The sequence below is a fragment of the Podarcis tiliguerta genome (assembly GCF_965153285.1).
Source record: "Podarcis tiliguerta genome assembly, chromosome: 14".
NCBI lineage: Eukaryota > Metazoa > Chordata > Lepidosauria > Squamata > Lacertidae > Podarcis > Podarcis tiliguerta.
The window spans coordinates 13,749,740-13,769,935 of NC_139547.1; the positions used below are offsets into that span (position 1 = coordinate 13,749,740).

The 20,196-nt window shown below is 45.4% G+C and overlaps 1 protein-coding gene across 24 annotated transcripts in view; it reads left to right on the plus strand.

Annotated features, from left to right (window-relative positions):
* SEMA6D (semaphorin 6D) overlaps positions 1–20,196 on the plus strand; it is a 438,832-nt gene that overhangs the window by 378,121 nt on the left and 40,515 nt on the right. Inside the window, exon 1 of one of the 24 annotated variants that reach the window (XM_083411883.1) lies at positions 4,457–4,927. The exons of 21 other annotated variants lie outside the window; for them this stretch is intronic. The gene's annotated coding sequence lies outside the window, so the exon portion shown is untranslated. Of the gene's footprint in view, positions 1–4,456; positions 4,928–20,196 lie in introns of those variants that run through there. 2 more of the 24 variants (XM_083411903.1, XM_083411895.1) reach the window with 2 other exon arrangements.

The following is a 20,196-nucleotide window of genomic DNA, read 5'->3' on the forward strand; positions in this document are numbered from 1 at the left end:
GGACTTGCTGATCAGAAGGTCGGTGGTTTGAATCTCCGCGACGGGGTGAGCTCCCGTTGCTCAGTCCCTGCTCCTGCCAACCTAGGAGTTCGAAAGCACGTCAAAAGTGCAAGTAGACAAATAGGTACCGCTCTGGCGGGAAGGTAAACAGTGTTTCCGTGTGCTGCTCTGGTTCGCCAGAAGCGGCTTAGTCATGCTGGCCACATGACCCGGAAGCTGTACGCTGGCTCCCTCAGCCAATAAAGCGAGATGAGCGCCACAACACCAGAGTCGGACACGACTGGACCTAATGGTCAGGGGTCCCTTTACCTTTAAAGGTGCTGAGAGTTCTTAGGAGACCCCTATTCTCCTCAGAGAGCTTCAGTTCCCAGAGTAGTTTTAACAACCAGTCCTTCTTCCCAGGAAAGTCTCTCCATTGGATTTCACGCTGATCCGAACATTGTGATTCTCTTCTCAGTAGTTTAAACATATCAAAATACATATCTGCATATTGATAGAGATTAATATGGAAACTATATGGGATGCGGGTGGCGCTGTGGGTTAAACCACAGAGCCTAGGGCTTGCCAATCAGAAGGTTGGCGGTTCGAATTCCCAGGGCGGGGTGAGCACCCGTTGCTCAGTCCCTGCCAACCTAGCAGTTCGAAAGCACAAAGTGCAAGTAGATAAATAGGTACCACTCCAGCGGGAAGGTAAACGGCGTTTCCGTGCGCTGCTCTGGTTCACCAGAAGTGGCTTAGTCATTCTGGTCACATGACCCAGAAGCTGTACGCTGGCTCCCTCGGCCAATAAAGTGAGATGAGCGCCGCAATCCCAGAGTCGTCCATGACTGGACCTAATGGTCAGGGCTCCCTTTACCTTTAATATGGAAACTAGATGGAATTGTTAGCAAAATCATGTAAGAGAAGAATGGTCCTTGGCCTGGATGGAAGTGCTTCTTCCTTGCTCCCAGAAGATTTTATCCCCACAACAACGCTGCGAGGTAGCTTCTCAACTCCTATCAGTTCCAGCCAGCATGACTAATGGTCAGAGTCTGACAACGAGGGCCACAGGTTCTACATTCCTGGGCTAATAGATAAAACAGACTTGCCCAGCATCACCCCATGAGATTTACAGCTCAGAGTCCTTCCAGGTTTTTGTTTCTGTACTGGCTCTCGGGATTAAATGGAGTTAATGTTATAGTGGCTGAGAGCATGTGTATTCTACACCAATCAATATATTGTGGGAGAGGGTGCTTTCTCAACCAGAGAACCAAAATAACTCGTCACAGCTATTGTCAATTAAATTTGAGAAGGTGGCTGGTTCCCATTTAGCAACCAGCCAGATTTTACTGGAAGTCAGAGCGCAATGGTGAAAATATTCCTCATCCCCAACGTCTGATTTACAGAGGTATACTGGGCATTCCACTTTTTCATTGTCACATTGAATAGCTACTGATAGGGAATGTCACTAATGTATGAACTACCATACAGTGGTACCTTGGGTTAAGTACTTAATTTGTTCCGGAGGTCTGTTCTTAACCTGAAACTGTTCTTAACCTGAAGCACCACTTTAGCTAATGGGGTCTCCTGCTGCAGCTGCACCGCCGAAGCACGATTTCTGTTCTCATCCTGAAGCAAAGTTCTTAACCCGAGGTACTATTTCTGGGTTAGCGGAGTCTGTAACCTGAAGCGTATGTAACCTGAAGTGTATGTAACCCGAGGTACCACTGTAAAAGCTTCCCTAAACAGGGCTGCCTTCAGATGTCTTTTCAAAGTCTGGTAGTTGTTTTTCTCTTTGACTTCTGGTGGGAGGGCATTCCACAGGGCAGGCACCACTACCGAAAAGGCCCTCTACCTGGTTCCTTGTAACTTGGCTTCTCGCAGCGAGGGAACTGCCAGAAGGCCCTCGGCGCTGGACCTCAGTGTCCGGGCAAAACGATGGGGATGGAGAGGCTCCTTCAGATATACTGGACTGAGGCTGTTTAGGGCTTTAAAGGTGAGCACCAACACTGAAAATAATGGGATCCTAGAGCTGAAGAAAACCCCAAAGTTCCAAGGGTGGAGAACCACAGGACCTCAGGACCTCATCTGGTCCACTGGACTCTCCTTAGACCACATTCCTCTCCCCAGGCCTCTTTGGCACTGCCTGGCTAGCATGTATCATTGCAGCCTGATATTGCTGCTTCCTGGCCTAGATGGGGAGGGATGTGTTTAAAAACTGGCACACAGATAATTTTTGCATTCGTTGCTCCGCCCATTTATGTCGCTCTTTCCCGACACTAACATGTGGCCCCTGGAAGATTGCCCCAAAAGGAATGTGGCCCTTAGATTGATGATGCAAGAAGCCCACTACTGTGGTATCCTTGATAGCAGGGCTGGGCGGTATGTCAATGTATCGCCTGAAACTGGTTTGAAGTTCAGAGCGTGATAACAGTTTCAGAATTTCTGAGCAGGTAATATATTGTGTCTGAAACTCCCTCCAGCGCCAGGAGTGTTCTGCAAGCCAGTGTGGCAAGTGGGCTTGCTCAGCTGTGGGGATGGGTAACATATCTCGGCTGTTTCTTCAATAATAATAATAATAATAATAATAATAATAATAATAATAATAATTTTGTTATTTATGCCCCGCCCATCTGGCTGGGTTCCCCCAGCCACTCTGGGCAGCTTACAGCACATAAAAAATTGTAAAACATTAAGCATTAAAAATTTCCCAATACATGGTTCCCCTCAAGTGTCTTCTAGAAGTCAGGTGGTTGTTTATTTCTTTGACATCTGATGGGAGGGCGTTCCATGGCGCGGGTGCCACTACAGAGAAGACCCTCTGCCTGGTTTCCTACCTTATTTCATCCTTAAGGAGGGAGAAGGAAATAAGGTGGAGAGGAAGAAGCAGCCAAGATACATTTCAGACATTGTGATATATTAGTATATTTCAATATTTAGCTGGTGATATATCACGATGTTGAAAACCAGATACCACCCAGCTCTACTTGATAGATGTGCACCCACCCTTTGCTTAATCATAAATACCTTCTGAGGCAGCCTCTCAAACAACTTGTACCACCAGGAAGTTCTCTCTAATGTCTGCACATATGGGATTGCACTGTTATTCTCCATACACTTGTCCGATCCATTTTATAGCCTCAAGAAATTCACAACACTTAGACAGAGAAGCCCCAAAACCACATTCATCAGCACCCGACCCCATGCCTTAGGTTCCTCACACCTGCATTAACACATCTCCTGGAAGAGTTTGGTTGAGATCAAAGTTCCTTCTAATCTAGGCCTCAGAACCAGTGGCCCTTCAGATGCTTCCTAGACTCCTACTCCCATCGCCCCTTGACCATTGGCCATACTGGCTGGGGCTGATGGGAGTTGGAGTCCAGCAGGATCTGGAGGGCTACAGGCTCCCCATTCCTTTTCTAATCCCTGGACGTAATGGGACAACTGGTGTCGAGGGTCCTTCCCCTAGTTGTTTACTGCGGCTGACCGTTAGGTCCAGTTGTGGACGACCCTGGGGTTGTGGCGCTCATCTCGCTTTACTGGCCGAGGGAGCCGGCGTACAGCTTCCAGGTCATGTGGCCAGCATGACTAAGCCGCTTCTGGCGAACCAGAGCAGCGCATGGAAGCGCCATTTAGCTTCCCACCGGAGTGGTACCTATTTATCTACTTGCACTTGACGTGCTTTCGAACTGCTAGGTTGGCAGGAGCAGGGGCCGAGAAATGGGAGCTCACCCCGTCACAGGGATTTGAACCGCCGATCTTCTGAGCCCTAGGCTCTGTGGTTTAACCCACAGCATGGTCTTATTCCTGTTCCAAGCATTGTCTCCTGAGCAGAAGCTCTCCAGTCGGTCCTTCTTACCATCTGTTTCCTGAGCCTTCTAAGAGCCAGTGTGGTGTAGTAGTTAAGAGTGGTAATCTCGTAATCTGGTGAACCGGGTTCGCGTCTCTGCTCCTCCACATGCAGCTGCTGGGTGACCTTGGGCTAGTCACACTTCTCTGAAGTCTCTCAGCCCCACTCACCTCACAGAGTGTTTGTTGTGGGGGAGGAAGGGAAAGGAGAATGTTAGCCACTTTGAGACTCCTTCGGGTAGTGATAAAGCGGGATATCAAATCCAAACTCCTCCTCCTCTTCTTCTTCTTCTTCTTCTAACAGGAGGAGCCAGGGACTGAACACAGGAACTTCTGCATGCAAACCCCTGGGCGCTTCCCCTTGAGCCTTGCTACCTTCCATTGTTGCTCTGATCCAGTTCAGTTTCAGGGCTCATGTAGACATGTCATCCACTGTTATCTGGGCAGCACCCGTTGTGTGATTAAATGAAAGGCCCCCAGACCCCCCAGGAGTTGTCATTGTGTCTTCTGGAGTGGAGTGAGGGGCGAGGCTTGTGAAAACGCAGCATACATAGGCTTGAACTTCCATTGTGTTCATCTGGGGCTCACAGGGTGCCTCTAATGCAAAAATAAAAATGACATAATGATCTGAGGGGCGCAGTGTGAGGCAGTCAGTTTAAATTAACAGTATATAGACCTGTCAGGATAGTTAATCAGAAGCCTGCATAAACAACGGTACCTTGCACTTTGTCCTAGAAACCCAGGGAGAGCGGAGACCCTGGCAAACTGTCAAGTGCAGCTTTGTCCCGCAGGAGTGATATAAAACAGAGAGGACTTTTGACAGTAGATTTATCCGTGGAAACAAAAGGCTGCTTTCGGCTGGAAGATTTTTCACTTCGCCCCGGCGAAAGAAGGAGGGGGGTTGGCGGTGGTAGGGATGGGATGGGAAAACGGAGCAAAATGGACCTGTCAAAAAATGAATTTTAAATCAATTTAATTGAAGCCATCACTTATGGTTTAGGATGGTGCCTTGGTTTCCTTTCCAGCTGGAGCGGAGCATTTTTATTTATTTATTTTATCACAAGAGACTTCTTGTCCTCAAAGTGTGTCTAATCAAGCAGTGAGTATTTGCATCATTAAAAGTCACCCTATCCGCTTCCAAGCGTTCTGTCAGCTTGTAGGAGGGATTGTGGGGAGTGGGGAGGGAGAGAGAGAGAGAGAGAGAGAGAGAGAGAGAGAGATGTGGTGCTCTCCCAGAAAAGTTAAAAGCTTGCAAATAACTGAAGCCAATTAAGATCAAAGCTGTGATATTCAGTAGTAGTTTCATTATAAACCTATTTTTTTAAAAAAATAAAAATGAAACCACAACAACTTTGAAACAGATCAAGAGGTGTTAATACATAGCCCTTTTTTGTTATTCTTTAAAGCTTGTGCAGTATCTTAAAGCAACAGATTGCTTATTTGCTCTTTATCATGCGCAGAGTTCCCCCCCCCCTCCCCATGGAATTGTCGGTGTTAAAAAAACAACAACAACCCATGTTCTGAGTAATTTAGGAGCTAGCGGATTAAAAGCTTTCATTTACATGCAAAATGTACATTTGTTAGTAGGGAGGCCAACTTCAGGCGGTACAATAATTTATTGGACCCTACAAAGTTGCCAACTGCGCCTTGGCAAAAAAAGGAAAAAAGAAAGAAATCGGAAGGTGTGGTTTTTCGCCTGGTGAGTTGCAAGCCTCTTACCTCCAGGTAAAGGTAAAGGGACCCCTGACTCCAGTCGTGACCGACTCTGGGGTTGCGGCACTCATCTCGCTTTACTGGCCGAGGGAGCCGGCGTACAGCTTCCGGGTCATGTGGCCAGCATGACTAAGCCACTTCTGGCAAACCAGAGCAGTGCACGGAAATGCCGTTTACCTTCCCACTGGAAGGTATTTATCTACTTGCACTTTGACGTGCTTTCGAACTGCTAGGTTGGCAGGAGCAGGGACCAAGCAACGGGAGCTCACCCCATTGCGGGGATTTGAACCGCCAACCTTCTGAACGGCAAGTCCTAGGCTCTGTGGTTTAACCCACCGCGCCACCCGCGTCCTACCTCCAGGGGGAACTTTCCATTTTCACTTGCAGGAAAAGGAGCTCCTGAATATTTGTTGTGAAGCTGTTGCCATTCTTAGAGTGCAAAGGGCATGGATGGCCACTCAGGCCAGGTGTATATCTGCCAAGGCAGGAAGCACCCCTCTTGCCATTGGTCCTCACAGTAGTCATGCACAGACTGTGAGCCTTGGAAAACACCCAGTGCTCTATTCCATTCTGCACATCATTGGGAACTCTCGGTAGCTGTTGGCAAGTGATCTTTCAGGGAGGCTTGAACACGATCACAACATGATCACATGATCTCAGCATTCTCCAAGATGCTCTGTGGAAACCACTGCTTTCGGCTACAACCTTTTGCAATAGGAGAGGGAAGAAGACTGTGATTCCTAAACAACAATACCCCCTTCCACCCACATTTGAGCCAGCTCCAAATACACAGGTGGTATCCCTGTGAAGATTAGGGACGCAGGTGGCGCTGTGGGTTAAACCACAGAGCCTAGGACTTGCTGATCAGAAGGTCAGCGGTTCGAATCCCTGCGACGGGGTGAGCTCCCATTGCTCGGTCCCAGCTCCTGCCAACCTAGCAGTTCGAAAGCACGTCAAAGTGCAAGTAGATAAATAGGTACCGCTCCAGCGGGAAGGTAAATGGCATTTCCATGCGCTGCTCTGGTTCGCCAGAAGCGGCTTAGTCATGCTGGCCACATGACCCGGAAGCTGTACGCCGGCTCCCTCGGCCAATAAAGCAAGATGAGCGCCTCAACCCCAGAGTTGGTCACGGCTGGACCTAATGGTCAGGGGTCCCTTTACCTTTATCCCTGTGAAGAATCCCTAGCAATTTTGGGGGGCGCCAAATGTGGAGGGGGGGTGTTCTGGGCTTTTTATATTGCTTTATTTTATTTTTTTGCACAAACCAGAACATACAGGATATTTCTGTTGTGCATATAACTTCTTGCTACATATACAGGATCATTTTCCATAGCTGTCTAGAAGTTGAATTTATTCACTAAGCTTGTGAGTGTTGCTGCTACTCCTCCAACCACTACTCAGCTATTTCATACTTCATAACTAATTTGAAAGGCACTGCAAATTAAACAAAGGCCCATGTGCTTTATTTCCCTCCCTCTCTTTCCACTCACTCCTGAGTCCTCTTTTTGGGAGTGTCATTATTCCTGTTTCACTCAGACCGTGCCAGGATCTATTAACAAACAAAAACTTAAGAGCTAGGTGATATTTGTGGATCAGTCCTCTTGCTGAAGGCCCTTGAGGATTTAGCATTTACCAGGTTAGGAATGAGGAATCTGTGGTCTTCCAAATGTTTTTGGACTCCCATCTCTAGTTGCAGGGAGCTAAGGGGAAGAAAAGACATCATCTCTAAGGGTCAATCTGAGAAGCCTGGCAGGTTGGATTTGGTCCATAGGCTGCCTAATGAAGAATGAAGGATGGTATTCTGTAGCCTCTGCCCAACTAATGTTGTGCTGTAATCCAAGATTGATCGACGGTAATCGCAATAGCCCTGCAGCTAATGGTGTGAGTCATTGTCTTGTTTATAGATTTCCCCAACCAGTTGACCCAGGGGATCTGTACCCTGGTGTGAATAATAGCTAGTTTGAATGATGAGTCCACTTCGTTTCTGTATGGCAAGTATGGGCCTTCCTCACTGTTGTAAGTTATGCATTTTTGTTGATGTCCAGACCATTCACAGAGTGGTGTTGTGGTTAGAGTAGGACACCAAGATTTGAATTCTCACTTGGCCACAAAGCTGGGTGACATTTGGGGCAGTCACAGTCTCTCAGCCCAACCTGCTTCATTGTAAGAATAAAATGGGCAAGGGGGGAGAGTTATGTTGCACTACCATGATCTTCTTGGATGAAAGGTGGGATATAAATGTGTTTTATTAATTTGGATGTAACAGTCCTAGTGGCAGTGATTAAAAACATTTTCTTCAGAATACTCCTACTAAAATTAATGGAAATGATCTAATATAAGTAGATCATGTCTTACAACCTACCATTAGTTAGGGTTCATTCAACTCCAGTGATATGCAGAAGGATTCGTGGAGCTTAGTATACGTGAAACCCAGTTCCATTGTCCTAGCCCCAAACATCTGCTTGTTCAAATTTTGGCCAGATCCGTGAGACTGTCATCCCTTCAAAATCACTAGTTGCTTGCTTCAGCTAAAAATCCCTGTTGTACATCTGTTTTACTCATAGTTGGGTTGCATCATTGGTGGTTTTGTAGCGTTAAATAGGACTTGTTGCAGCTTCTTCAATAATGTGAGTTGTTTGCTACAGTGAAAGGTCCTGATCGTATGTGTATTTTGTTCAGTGTTGCATTGCACCATTGGTTTTGCAGTTGTAATGGTTCTAGGAGTTGCTCGTGCGTAAGTCGCCGCCACTCCTGGCCAGGTTACCTGGTTGAACCCTTTCTGTCTGGACAGCCTCAAGTTTCGTGGCTGCCTCAGTTGCTGGCAGAATCCGTCAGTGGGCGTTTCTTTAACCTCTTCCAGCATAAAAGCTGTTTGACGCCCAGTCTTCTTCTACTCTCCCTGCGCGGAAGTCTTCTGCGCAGGGAGGGTGTGGGCAGCGGAGTACCCGTACTCTCTCCGCTGGTCTCCGGCGAGGAGTCCTGGAGCCTCCTCTCCGATTCCCCCATCTGCCCCCCTTCTCCACTGGTGTTACGCTGATTTCCTTCCCCAGCGGATGGGCTGCCTCTCTCCCTACTGGGACCGTCTCCGGCATCCCTCTGGAGCCTTCTCTCCGCCTCCAGCTCCGATGGCAGTTCCCTGACAGCAGTCTTAGGCAAAAGTTGTTGCCATTCCTTCAATAGCATGAGTTGCTTGTTTCTCCTGGTCTCATGGGTGTTTCACTCATAAATGAGAACCATCGTTGGTGTTACAGTACAATTTCTGTTTAAGACTATGATATAAGTTTCCAGGTTGGTTGACCCAGTATTCTTCATAGCTTATTGTGTAAAGTAGCTGGTTTTCAATGTGACCAATATTCCACAAAAACGTTGGTGGATTTGTGCAAAAGAAAGAAAAGAAAAGAAAAGAAAAATACTTTTGCAGATGTGCAAAAATTGCGAAATAGGAGAATGCAGAATTGTGGCGATATCTGATGTTAATTGTTATAAGTGTTGCATAAACAAATTAATTGAAATACGATAATTTTGGAATGGCCACAAGTATACTGGAATCAGTCTTGAAAATTATGGAGTTGAAATTCATTATTAATACCTCTACAGTGGTACCTTGGTTTAAGAACAGCTTAGTTTATGAGCAACTTGGATTAAGAACACTGCAAACCCGGAAGTAGGTGTTTTGGTTTGTGAACTTTGCCTTGGATTAAGAACATGTTCCACTTCCTGTTGAGTGTGTTCCATTTGTAAATTGAGTCCCCCACTGCTATGGGAAAGCATGCCTTGGTTTAAGAACGCTTTGGTTTAAGAACAGACTTCTGGAACGGATTTAGTTTGTAAACCAAGTTACCACTGTACAGTACTACTGTTTCACATAAATATTATTTGCACATGTTATTTGAAAAATAATTTGAAGCAAGCCCTAAAAATGTATTACAATAAAAGCCATACAGTGATCAATGAAACAAGCAGCAGCTGAAACTTAAACAGCAAAACTAGTCATCAGTAGACAGCAAAATCTTCATAATCCATCAGATGTCTGGGAAAAGAGATAAGTTTTTAGCTAGAACTGGAAGGATATTAATGATGGCACCAGGCGGTCCTCACTGGAGAGAGCCTGCCACAAGTGAGGATTTGCCACTGAAAAGCCCTCTCTATTTCCACCACCCTCTGAACCTCAGAGGGGGCACCCTGGGAAGAGCCTCAGATGAAAATTGAAGGGTCCTCATAGGTTCACATTGGTAGAGGTGCTCTGAAGCTACACAGAACTACACAGGAATAGTAAGTTACAGCCCAGATGACCTACTTCAGAGACAGACGGACAAAAATGATGGGCTTGATAAAAGACTAGGTAGAACAAAATAGACACTGTTAGCCTTGACATATGAGAAGGGAGGGAAGAGACTCCAGTGCCTCAGTTGCTTTAGCAAGTTTTCCTAGTTCTTTGAAGTCATGACTTAGAGGAGAGCATAGAATGTAAATTTTACATTAGCACAGTACACCACTGTGCACATAAACATGTCTCTATATCCTTCATCCAGGCAAGCAAGAGGCATAATCGGAGCTCAAGGACTCATTCCCGCCAGGCAAAAATGCTCAGGGTAAGAAACAGGTCCATTGAGGGGTGTGGCCTAGCAAAGGAGGTGTGGCCTCAGGAGATCTTAAAGGGACAGGTAGCTGTTGCATATGACCCCACCCCCAGGTCTGAAGTTCTTCATCCTTGTCTTAAGCATTTCTTCTATGAAACGATTTAAACAGACTGCTCAACCATATTGCAAATAAGCTAAGGGAAGAGACAGATGAGCAAGTTGGTGATCAATAGTCTGGAAATGCTTGCATAAATTTTTTTTAGTCTTCAATTGCTAGTGGAAACATACTAGCGAAGGTTTCCATCAGATATCCAGGGCAGAAATATTGTATTGTAATCGTTGTTATTACTATTATTAATCAGGCACCTTTGTTGTGCTGTTTTCAATGCATGCTAAAACTTCTTTTGTTTAGGCAACCATACCCAGACAAACTTGATTATGTACATTTGTCAATTTTATTCTGTCTGTCTATATTTGATACATGTTTTAATGTCTATTTGATTTTAAAGTTTTGTTTTGGCAGTTTCTTATTGCTAAGCCACACCTCCCCCATCCCATTCCTGGCTAGTTCACTTCAAAAATTACATAATTAACCCTTAAGCTACAAACGGAATGATCCGTGCTGTTGCACTTCCAAAAAATGTAACCTACGCTCTGTAGTGCAGGGGTTGTCAGTGGCATGCCTGTGGGCACACTTGGGCCTGCAGAGATGTTCCTTGGTGCCTGCAGGGTATCTGTCCCACTCCTCCCCCCCCCTACTGAAATTAGCCTTGAAAGAAGCATTCTTCTGCAACCAATGTAGAAAGTGGGGTGCCTACAACAGTTTCTCCCCTTTGTAAATGTGCACACAGACCCAAAAAGCATGGTGGCCCTCTTCACTAGTGCCTCAGCAACAATTTGCTCCAATTCGAGGGTGGACAAGCTTGTTACTTAACAGATCAAGTAGGCTAATCTGGATAGACTCTGAGCAGATTTATTCCTGTTCATTTTCGTGCCTTATCCCGCCGCCCCCCAACCAAAAAAAGCTAACATAAATTACAGGACAGGGTTTGCAGACTTAATCTGGCTCAGATCAGACTTTTTCATCTCCTGCACTGGGCAAGATCTTTCTTCTCTGCAGTTATAGGCACTTTCCTTGACAGAATGAGAGAGCAAAAGGTGAGAGTTATTTAAAAGGGATTACCAGGAATAAAAAGATCTCACCTTCATGTTCCCATGAAATTTTTTGCCTTTGTTGCAGGTTTTTCTTCCACTCAGGAGGTCTTTAATGAGAGTGTGCCAGGATGTGTTCTCCGAGGTCAGGTCCTTGCCACTAGTGAGCTCAGAGACAAACATGTCCTCCAAGTAATTCTCTTAGAGATTTAACAACTTAAGGCTACATCGCTTTTCAAAGAGGGCCACACGATTCTGGGAAATTGAAGACATTCTTGCAATGAAAATAGTATCTAAAAGGGGTTCGAGGAGCTGCTGGGCCTCAAGAAGGGACTCTGGGCGACTCAACTGTTTGCTCAGTGGAATTGTGAAGTGTTCCATCTATTCACCAAGTCAGAATTGCAACAGCAGGCAGAGAGAGAGAGAGGGGGGGGGGGAGATTCTCAGTGGCTGCATTCTTAGTTTTCTTTCCCAGAGACTTGCCAAAGTCTGAGCCTCTGCATCTCTTTTCATTCAAGCTGACAGAACATAAGAAAAGCCCCACAGTATCAGGCCATAGGCCCATCATGTTCCGCACCTTGTTCTTACAGTGGCTAATCAGATGCCTAGGTGAAGCCCACAAGCAGAGCCCAAGGGCAACAGTGCTTTTCCTACCTACAACTTGTATGCACTTAGGATGCAATCCTATGCATGTCTTAAGATTTCATTGGGATCAGCGGTCAGTTCATGCAATGGCAGCTTGACTGTGCTCCTGGTATTGCATACATCTACCACTGCTCATAGGAAAGGGAACATTCATGTAATATACAGTACACCATAAAGCTAAAGCTAAAGGGACCCCTTACCATTAGGTCCACTCGTGACCAACTCTGGGGTTGCGGCGCTCATCTCGCTTTATTGGCCGAGGGAGCCGGCGTACAGCTTCCGGGTCATGTGGCCAGCATGACTAAGCTGCTTCTGGCTAATGAGAGCAGCGCACGGAAACACCGTTTACCTTCCCGCCGGAGCTGTACCTATTTATCTACTTGCACTTTGATGTGCTTTCGAACTGCTAGGTTGGCAGGAGCAGGGACCGAGCAATGGGAGCTCACCCCGTCGCAGGGACCTGAACCGCCAACCTTCTGAACGGCAAGTCCTAGGCTCTGTGGTTTAACCCACAGCGCCACCCACATCCCTTACAGTACACCATATTTGCCCTCAAATCCCAGTTTTTATTTTCCTGTAAACCTCCCTGGGTTCAGTTGTTATGTAAAATGCTGTAATAAAATGGCATCATTTGAACTCGTTTGGCTTCTGTCAAACCTGTTTTGCAGTGGTCTTTTTCTCTGACTTGATAATTTAGCCATTGCAATCAGAACATGCGCAAAATGGTGACCGAATGTGTACAAAATGTTTTCATGAGGCTGTTGTCCCAACCTCCTTGATGACAGCAATGGAGCGCTGTCCAATTGCAGTGATAAGAACCTGGCATATGCAGGCATGAAATCATTCCGGGCAACTTTACCATCTGACTCTCTGGCCGCAGTGTACAGAAGTGCGCCCCACCAACTGTTCCAGTGTCAGTCAACCAATTTATACAGCTCTCCAAGGGCAAGAAGAGCAACTCGCAATCCATAAGTGTGGTTAACTCAGAGAAGATCAATTGGTTCTTCTCTGATGTCTGCTGATTTTCTGTTTATTCGAAACAAATGACTCCAGGACTTAACTTGAAAGCTTACTCTTTTGGATGGCAGTTTGGAATTCTTATCCGAATTACCTTATTGGTAGGTTTGTCAGTGGTACAGCAGTTTGATCATGACCATCTAATGACCTCCATGGTTGTTCAGGGATTTGAACCTCAAAAAGATCTTCCAGGAGAGATCAGATGAGAAGAAGTCCATTTAGTCTAGTACACTGCCTATTACCCAGCTATTCCTGGGAAAATCACAACCCACCAGTTGTAGTTGTTGTTGATATCCTGTTTTTCCCCCAAGAAGCCCCAAGGTGGAATACCTGGTTCTTTACATCTGCATTTTATCCACACAGCAGCTCTGTGTGGTTGGTTAGGCAGAGAGACAGTGACCTGCCTAAGGTCATAATAATACCATGGAAGATAGCTGTGGCTGAAAAATCAACTCCTCAAATGAGGCTACTAGAGGAACAAGATAAACCTTGGACAGCAGCTGGAGGAGGAGAAGAGGGTGAAGAAAGAGCTGTGAGTACCAATGAAAGAAGAGTGGCAGATGAAATTACTGGACTATGCCGAATTGGCGAAATTGACAGGGAAAATTCGGAACCAACAGGACCAGACATTCCTGAAAGACTGGAATAAATTTATGTTATATTTGAAAGACAACTGTAAACAACTGACATCGCTAGTAGGGCTACAAGAAGCTTTGTGAGGTTAGAATTACAACTTAGAAATCATTTATATAAGATTATGATTTAATAGTAATAAAAATATAAGAAAATGCAATAATAGAGAATAAGTTTGAAAACCATCAGCTGGGGAGGAGGGAAGTTCCAGGCTTATATAGCCAAAATTTTATTATATTGTTATATGAAAATGTTATTATGTTTGAAAATATTTGTAAAAACCAATAAAAATGATTATTAAAAAAAGAAAGAGCTGTGAGCGGAGGGATGCGCTCTTCCCATCCTTAGGACCCTCTGATAAGCTCAACAAACTTGCTGTACTCGGTTCTGAGTGTGGAGAGTGCAGTTGAATGGGAAACAGCATTGGGCAGCCAGAAGAAGTACCATCCATCTTGGGCTTCCCCATAAAAATCAAGTCTAGCGTGAAAGACTAAGGCGATGCCAGCTTTTTCCGAGAACTTTTCTCATTGTTAGATTTTTTTGTGGGTGAGCTGAGGGTTTGTTTGGGTTTGAACCTGGAGGCTGAGAGGGAAGGTGTGTCAGTAGGAAAAAGAATTGATATCGATTTATATATACAAGCAACCCCCAATTTGCATGGGGGTTCCAAGTCATCACACATGATGGTGGAGTGGCATAAGCCTGCCATGCCCCATTATGCCCCCACCCCCTTTTCCAACCACTTCCGGGTTGCCATGATGCACTTCCGGGTCACATGTCAGTTGGATGCACGTAAATCGGTCATTGCCTTTGTATTAATCTTTGTATTAATGTAGCATTTTTAAGTGTGTGTTTTTGCAATGTTTTGTTTAAATGGTCTGTTGTTGTTTCAGTTTTCTATACACTGCTTAGAGATTTTTTTAAATGTTACCAGTAAGCAGTATAGAAATTAAATAATCAACAATCAATCATCCACTGAGCTTCGTGGCTAAGTGGGTATTTGAAACCAGGCCCTAGTCAAACTCTCTAACTCAGAGCTTTCCAAACTGTGCATTGGCTGCAATGTGTAGGTGTGTCGCGCAAACGCTGTCCGTGCTCCTTCCAGGGCTAGAAAAGGGTTCGTTTAACCTTTGGTTTGCTAGTAAATCTGAATGACTGTGTCGCGAAATGACGCAAAACTGAATGACTGTGTCGCGGAATGATGCATGTCTAAAAGTGTGTCACCAACATGAATAGTTTAGAAAGCTCTCCTCTTAACTACTACAGCCCACTGGCATTCCTGAGTGGCTAGTTGGCGTCAGAGAAAGACAGTAGCAAGGACACATTGGGTTGAATCCAGGCTAGGCCAGCTGAACTTAGGATACATTGAAATCAATGAGACAAGGTAGTTATGACTTAAGTTCTGTATCCAGCACAAAGAGTGTTCTGAAGACACATAATGTAGTGGAAACTATCCTGAACCCCTTGAAAGCATGAGTGCAAATAGGTAGACATGCTATGGGAAAAACTCTGAGTCACTAGGAACAGGGTTTCATGTGTGTCCCATAACTGTGTGACTCCCCCCCCCCCCCTGCTAAATCAGCACATGCTGTCTTTATGTACCCTCTTTTATTGTTAATTTATTATTTTTATTCTTTAAAAAATGTATAGACCACATTCCATATCAATCCTGAGGCAATTTACAACCCTTAGGAGACAAGTCAACAAATGTAATTTAAGTTGTTCTTGTTGGTGGTGGTGTTGCTCATTTACATTCCGCTTACTGCTAGAACCGGGACTCAAGACGCCTCACAAATATTAAAACAAATGTGAATGAAACACAGAATGCTAAAAATATATCAAAGACAATAGCTGTAAAGTAATTAAAGTAGAATTAAAACAATATAAAAGCAGATTTATTAAAATACACGCAGAACAACAAAATTTAAAGCCAATAAAAGCGATAAATGCAAATTCAAACGCATCAGTATATTTAATAAGCAGAACAGTGTCAAGACCATAGTGCCCCTCTCCCCAATACCAGGAAGCCAAAATGAAAGGTTCGACAATGGTAATATAAAATTTCATGTAGGCGCTTTGTGCAAATTGTGCAAGTAACCTTTACAATAGCCTTGCCAGGTAGGGCAGTCCTATTATTACTTCCATACATCAGGTGCCTGGGCTGTGGTAATTGAGGTGAGGTTGTGGTTGTTGTATTTTTTAACTCCTTATACTAAGCAACCTCCTAGATTTGGTTGCAAATTCATGTCTAGACAGTCCATTCGTCATAGCTGGTGTTAGAGTACATAGTGTGCCTCGTGAATCAAGAGCAGTTTGGTGGGTGACAGCCCAGGCCTGCACAAATACCACTCCCTGATTCATTGCGCAGCCTACACCTCTGCCTTCAGTATGGATTGCACTTCGGTTGTCCCCTGAGTGCACTTGCAAAGAGAAACTGACCTGCGGGTTTTGTGCTGATGCAGGTAACTGCCTCGATGAGAATTTCACAAGGCCTTGTTGTTCTCTTTAGGCAACCAGAATGATATTTATGCTGTCCTTCCAAGTGATACATTATTCTCAGTAAATCTCAGAACAACTCTTTGAGGTCTATCAATATTACTATCCAGGGCTGTGGCTGTGAAATGGAGTGTGGAATATTTCGTCCGCTTCCCGCAAAATGGGGGAAGTCGTTTCCCTGTTGGCACTAAACGCATACACACACACACAATTAGGACTGAGTCTAGTTGAGATTGTGATTTGCTTTCAACTTTTTAATGCTGTATTCTATAATGCTGTAACCCATCCTACGACCTTCTGTTGAAGGACAGGTTGTTGTTATTTGAGGGGGGTTTTAACCACCCAGATTTGGTTTTGTTTTTTAAATCAAGTGGTATATAAAATTTATAGTGTTGTTGTTGTTGTTGTTGTTGTTGTTGTTGTTGTTGTTGTTTTAGCCACAGAGCAAAGCTCTTCAAAGTTTCATCAGGCAGGCAGTTGCCTTTTTAGATTTCCTGTAGAGATTAGTCTCTATTTATTCTGGGGGTCATGTTCCAAACCCCTGTGCCCATACGCAAAGTTCTGTACAATGGGGTGGACCCTAGAGAGCCCTCCTGGTTCCTGCGGAGACCCACCCTGGAGCCCAAAAAGGACCTCTTAGGGCTCTGCGGAGGGTCTCCTCATGAGCTGGTGGGCCAGTGGGGATTTGCTGAGAGTGCTCAGCCTCCCCGCCTAACAGCTGGCATGTGGGGTGGCGCAGCAGTAGCCACTGCCCTGCATGTCAGCTGAGGAAGCCCTGTCACCCCTTCAGCTCATGCAGAGACCCTCCTCGGAGTCCAAAGAGGACATCCTCTTCAGGCTCTGAGGAGAGTCTCCTCACAAGCCAGAGGCTTGTTGAGGCTGCTCAGCTGATGCACAGAAAAGCTCTCCAGGCCTATCTGTCCAACCCCCAGGCCTCTTAGTAGACCATTCTCTCTCCCCGGGTTCTCCCCACACTTGGTCCCCTCCACAGCCTTCTTGAGTGTTTTGTTGACATGACTGACATGTGTCTTTGAACTGTGATCATTCCTCATGGAGGATAGAAAAGTGTGTGTGTGTGTGGTTTTTGCATTACTGGAATTTTGCACGTGCAAAGCTAAGACCACATGAATTGCTCTGCCCACTTTTGACTCTGGCCGCATCCATCAATGGCTTGTGGCTCCTGGAAGGAAATGTGACCCTTGGACCAAAAAATGTCTCTCCACCCCAGAGAAGGACAGCAGAGTCCTTCTTACGTGCTTTACTGCCTCCCGCTCTGAAACGGTCCTGTTATAAAATACCTTGTGTTTGGTTGCATTTGGGTTATGCTGTTTCTTTCTCCTTCCAGCCTAGTCCTTCTGGTTTGTTTACGTTTATTCATTAGCAATTTAATGTTAGATGCTTCATCATGGGAGGCTGTCGGGACGGGGAAGAGCAGAGGGAAAATGCCAGGAATCATTAGTGTCTGTTAGCCACCGCTGCTCATCAATCTTGGCAAAGAGGGCAGCCCATCAGTTCTGGACTGGTGGACCTGTGATGCAGAAACATCATTAACAGTTAGAAATGCATCTTTTTCGGGTCAGCTCTTAATGGCTAAGAACTCCCTCGCAATTTGCTTTGCCAAGTAGTACCCCCATCCGGGCTGATTCCAAAATGACCTCATTCAAGCAAGCCAGCCCAGAAATCAATTAAGGACTGGGATGAGCTCAAGCTTGCAATGGTAGCCAGGTCTAGAATCACATCCTGCATTCCCGTGAATGGTCTTGTAAACCAGTGCTCATCTGGGGGGGAAAAAAAAAAAAAAGGATTACGAAAGTTTTCCAACAGTACGCTTTACAAATGTTGACCCCTTTTCCCCTCTGCATTTTTACACACTGCTCAAATCACAGACCATCTCTCCTTAGCTACCATTTTTAGAAGACTATAAGAGGTGTGTGATTCAGCTAAAACTGAGCAAGGGATCTAGGAGTCGGGCTGAAGAATTTCATTAAAGGCTGTGTACCTTGCCTATGTATGGAAGTGTAAGCTGGATCATAAAGAAGGCTGATCGCCAAAGAATTGATGCTTTTGCATTATGGTGCTGGAGGAGACTCTTGGGAGTCCCATGGACTGCAAGAAGATCAAACCTCTCAATTCTAAAGGAAATCAGCCCTGGGTGCTCACTGGAAGGACAGATCGTGAAGCTGAGGCTCCAATATTTTGGCCACCTCATGAGAAGAGAAGACTCCCTGGGAAAGACCCTGATGTTGGGAAAGATGGAGGGCACAAGGAGAAGGGGACGACAGAGAATGAGATGGTTGGACAGTGTTCTCGAAGCTACCAGCATGAGTATGACCAAACTGCGGGAGGCAGTGGAAGACAGGAGTGCCTGGCGTGCTCTGGTCCATGGGGTCACAAAGAGTCAGACACGACTAAACAACAACAACAACCTTGCCTATCCACACAGTAGCTTAGACACTGGGTTTGAAGGCACAAATGACCAACACAGGAGTAGGGAACCAGTAGCTTTCCAGATGTTGCTAAACTCCAATTGCATCATCTCTGATGACTGGCTGAATGAGGGCTAATTAACTGAGACAATCCTAGCAAGACAGAGACCCTGAGGGTGGAGGATCTCTGGATCTAGGTATTGCCTCTTTTGGATGGGGTTGCACACCCTGTGATGGAGCAGGTACACAGTGTGCCTGGAGTCAGCTCTGTCACTGGAGGCCCAAGTGGCCTTGGTGGCAGGGAGCAACCACCACCAGTTTTGGGTTTTGATGCCCATTCCTAGATAGGAATAATCAGGCTACTTTGGTTCATGCATTGGTAGCCCCATGGTAACACTACTGTAATACACTGTGTATAGGGCTGCACTTGTTTAATAAGCTGTAGCCAGTGCAGAAGGAAGCAGCTAGCATGCTCAAGGCTATACACGTATTACACCCGTGGTGAAAGATCTGCACTTGCCTGCCTGTTAGGTACTGAGCTGCAATCAAGGTTTTATCACATAAAAGCCCTAAACAGCTTGAGACCAGGTTGCCTAGCAGAACATTTTCCCCATTATACCCTTGGTAAAATCCTCAGACCTTTCAAGGAGGCCTTGTGGATCATACCCTGGAAAGCCACTGCCAGTCAATACTGAACTAGCCCTGTTTTGTGTGGGGCTACCTTTGAAGGTGTGGGGCTACCTTTGAAGGTGACCCAGAAAGTACAACTAATCCAGAATGTGGCTGCAAGACTGGTGACTGGGAACAGCTGCCGGGACCATGTAACATTGATCTGCATTGGTTCCCAGTACATTTCCGAGCACAATTCAAAATGTTGGTGCTGACCTTTAAAGACCTAAGCGGCTTTGGCCCAGGATACCTGGGCCAAAGCCATTTCCTTCCCCATCGTTCAGACCTGACACTGAGATCCATCTCCAAGGGCTTTCTGGAGGTTTCCTCACTGTGAGAAGTAAAGCTACAGGGAACCAGGCAGATAGCCTTCTTGGTAGTGTCACCCGCCTTGTGGAACGCCCTCCCATCAGATATCAAGGAAATAAAGAACTATTTTAGAAAACATATGAAGGCCCCCTGTAGGGAAATTTTAAATCTTTTACTGGGTTTGATGTTTTAGTTTGTTGGAAGCAACCCAGAGTGGCTGGAGCAGCCCAGTCAGTTTGGCGGCATATAATAATTTATCATCTTCATTATTATTACATGGACCAATTGTCCAGCTCTGTACAGGGCAGCTTTCTGTGTTCATAATGTTCCAGGTTCAATCCATGCCCTTTCTAGTTATTTATCTAGATGATTTATATACTGCCCTTTGCATAGGCCAAAGTCACAACAGGTAGATAAGAATCCATAAAATCCATAAAAATGCAATCCATTAAAAATACACAATAGCATCAATTGCTGCCAGTTACTAATAGCAACAGGCATCTTCTCCTCCAAATGTCTTCTGAAAAAGTTGCACCATAAAAGGGTCTGGAAACAGATAATGGGAAAGATTTCAGTCTCAGAGCCTGGACAGCCTCTGCTGGTCAGGGCAGACAACATTGGTCTAGCAAGTTGCATAATCTGACCTGTTTTATGGCGGCTTCCTATATTCCTTATGTTTTGCAGGGCGAAACAACAATTGTTGCAGGTTTAGCATAAACTGAGGTAGTTGA